The sequence below is a fragment of the Macrotis lagotis genome, chromosome 7, assembly GCF_037893015.1.
Source record: "Macrotis lagotis isolate mMagLag1 chromosome 7, bilby.v1.9.chrom.fasta, whole genome shotgun sequence".
Classification (NCBI taxonomy): domain Eukaryota; kingdom Metazoa; phylum Chordata; class Mammalia; order Peramelemorphia; family Peramelidae; genus Macrotis; species Macrotis lagotis.
This window is the reverse complement of record NC_133664.1, coordinates 175,102,285-175,105,555: the sequence shown is the minus strand read 5'-3', so window position 1 is coordinate 175,105,555 and position 3,271 is coordinate 175,102,285.

The window sequence follows — 3,271 nt, the reverse complement described above, 5'->3', positions numbered from 1 at the left end:
TTACTTTCTGTAAAGCATGGGACTTGGTGCTAGTGATACAAAGATAAGGTAAAAACTGGTTCTGCCCTCAAGGAATCCTTAGTTTGGACTTCCTCTCCTGAATTCAGGAGGCCTCTTGCCACATCATCACTGCCAGTTTGTCTGTGGTTTTCTTCCCATGATCTCATTTCTACCTTAATAACAGGTGAGGGCTTCTAGCAGTATTTTGAAGTTCTACAAATTTGGAATCATTTATTACCTAATAAAAGCTCATAATAAGTGCTTCTGTCTCTGTCTACCTTATCTAGTCCACCTATCTGGTATACACAAAGAAGAGAGGAGAAAAGAAAAGCTGGAGACCAAGTAGAAGGAGGGAAAGAAGAAAATTATTATGAGAGTCAAAGGAAATAAGGGAAATGTGAAAAGAGGAGAGGGATCAAGGCTTGAGAGAGAAAAGAGAACAAATCTACCTCTATAAAAATAGGCACTTTTTCCCAACTCTTGACAAGAGCATTCTCTCCAAAGGCTATTCTGGAAGCAGCAGGAGCCAGTTGGAGTACAAAAAGATGCCTGGATCAATGCTGCAAAAGTTTTTTAAAAAATAGACAAAGAATAAACCTAACTAAAGAATCAAATAGCCTTCTGTCCCCCCACCCCCATGCAATGTTAGAACACAGGGAAACAGAACTGAAGAATAAGGAAGGAGCAAAGTGACATGAAAATAACTTGGAAATAAAACTTAAATGGGACAAGGAGGCCTGCATTCTCTTTCTTATTTTCCTCTCACCCAATCAGCTTGCTGGTTCTGATTCTGATTACAAAAAAGCCTCCAGCTGTGCAATGGCCCTTCCCCCTTCCTTCCATCCCCTCCCCATATCTCCTTCGCTCTTCCTGAAGAGCTTGCTTTCCTAACCTTTACAATTGAAGAAAGAAATAGACTACTTGAAATATCCACAATCTGGTATGGAAGGGAAGATTAAAAACCTGCCAATGCTCATATTTCACTTTACTACCCACAACATAAAGGACTAGAGAACTGGAAAATAGAGTAATATAGATCAGAAGTGGTCATCTTCACAAACTAGAGCAGGAAAATTGCCTTAATGTCAGACCCTAGGCAGAGTTTCCAGGACAGGACCACTTCTGCTTCCTTCCCATTCAGAGGACAGAACCTACAGGACACAACGCTGGCTGGACCACCAGATCTTCAAATAGAAAACAGAACTTTGTTTTCCTAAGATTACTGTCCTTTAATTACTTCATCAATCTCTTATTCTGAATTTTGTAGAACCTTCATTTTGGTTACTCAAGGAGACATATATCTCATTCATTGATAATAACACCAGGTTTTCTGTGAGGAATCCCTATTTTACAGATCTGAAGCAAAAAACAAATAATTAGGTCATATAGTAAGTCATATGAAGTGCCAGACTTCACTCATTGTAAGATATAAGAGGTACCAACTGGGGCCAAGACTTATACTCTATTAAAGTGCTTTGAAAATTAGAACCTCAGACAAAAGTGTTAAAATTCCAAGAATAAAAAAAAATCTTTTAAATTGATTAATTTGCATTCTTTAAAAGGCAATATAGAGTACTGACTATAAAGCTGACTTCAGAGTTAGGAAGAGTTGGCTAAACCTTCCAATTTTTAGATAATTCCCTAAGACAATACATTTCACAATTCAAATATTGTGGAGCTTTAGTCAGGATAACACAAGATTTAGCTACAACTACATTAAAAACTCATAGAGCTTGGAATTTGATATTCAGGAAGACAAAAGAGCTTGGATTAAAATTAAGAATCAACTACCCAGAAAAACTGAACATGGTCTTTCAGGAGAAAAGATTGACATTCATTGAAATAGGGGACTCTCAAACTTTCCTCTTGAAATGACCAGAGCTGAACAGAAAGTTTGATCTCCAAGTACAGGGCTCAGGTGAAGCATACAGAGGATAGTCAGGAGGGGCAAATTATGAGGGATTTAATGATGGTGAACTTTTTGTATTCCTGCATGGGAAGATGATACTGATAACTCATAAATGAACCTTCTCATTTATTAATGCAGTTAGAAGGAGCATATATAGACAAGATGGAGCTGAATTTGAAGGTATAAAATATTTAAAAAAATGATATTAATGGAAGAGAAAGCAAAGTATTAGAAGATAAGGAAAGGAGAGGTGGAATGGGTATTTTTTTACATAAAATAGGCAAGAAAAAGCTTTTGCAGTGAAGTGGAAGGGGGAAAGGTGAGGGGGAGTGAGTGAGTCTTACTCTCATCAGAAGTGGAGGGAATAACATGCACACAGAATTGGTATAGAAATCTATCTTACATCAGAGGAAAATAGGAGAGGACAGGAATGGGAGAAAGGGGACACAGAGGGAGTAGGGGTGTAGGTGATAGAAGAGAAGGAGACTCACAGGAGAGGGTAGTCAGATGTAATACATTTTTTCTTTTTTTTTAAATTTTCTTTAATGTATTTACAAATTACTAAAATATTCTTAAGAGTAAACATAACACCCCCTCCCCCACAAAAATATAAAACCTCATGAGGAAATAAAGTGAAAGAAAGAGGAAAAAAATGTGTTTCAGTCTGTGTTCTGATACCATCAGCTCTGTCTCGGGTGGATCACATTCTTTATCATAAGGGTTTGGAATATAATATTCCAGAAGGCAAAAGAGCTTGGAATGCAGAGCCAAGAACCAATTACCCAGCAAAACTGAACATCCTCTTCCAAGAAAAAGATGGACTTCCAGTGAAACAGGGGAGCTGAACAGAAAGAGCTGAACAGAAAGTTTGATCTTCAAGTACAGGACTCAGGTAAAGCATAGAGAGGGTGGAGAAGAACGGTAAATGATGAGGGATTTAATGATGTTGAACTGTGTGTATTCCTGCATGGAAAGATAATACTGATAATATTCATATAAAGTTTCTCATTTAATAGAGCAGGTAAAATGAGATTTTATAAGAGACAGCTAAATTTAAAGATAAAATATATGGTAAATATATGGTAAAAATGGAGTCAATGGGTAAAAGGGAAATGTACCCAGAGTAAGAGAAAGGAGAGGTAGAATAAGCTAAAATATTTCATATAAAAGATATTTCATGTAGCTTTTGCAATGGTATGGAAGGGGGGAAGGCAAGGGAGTATGAGGGAACCCTCATTCTCATTGTTAAATGGCTTGGAGAGGAAACAGTATACACACTCAATAGGGCATAGATATCTAGAAGAAAAAGGGGAGAAGGGGGACAAGGGGATGGGAGGGGGGATGTGGGTACATAGAGGAGAT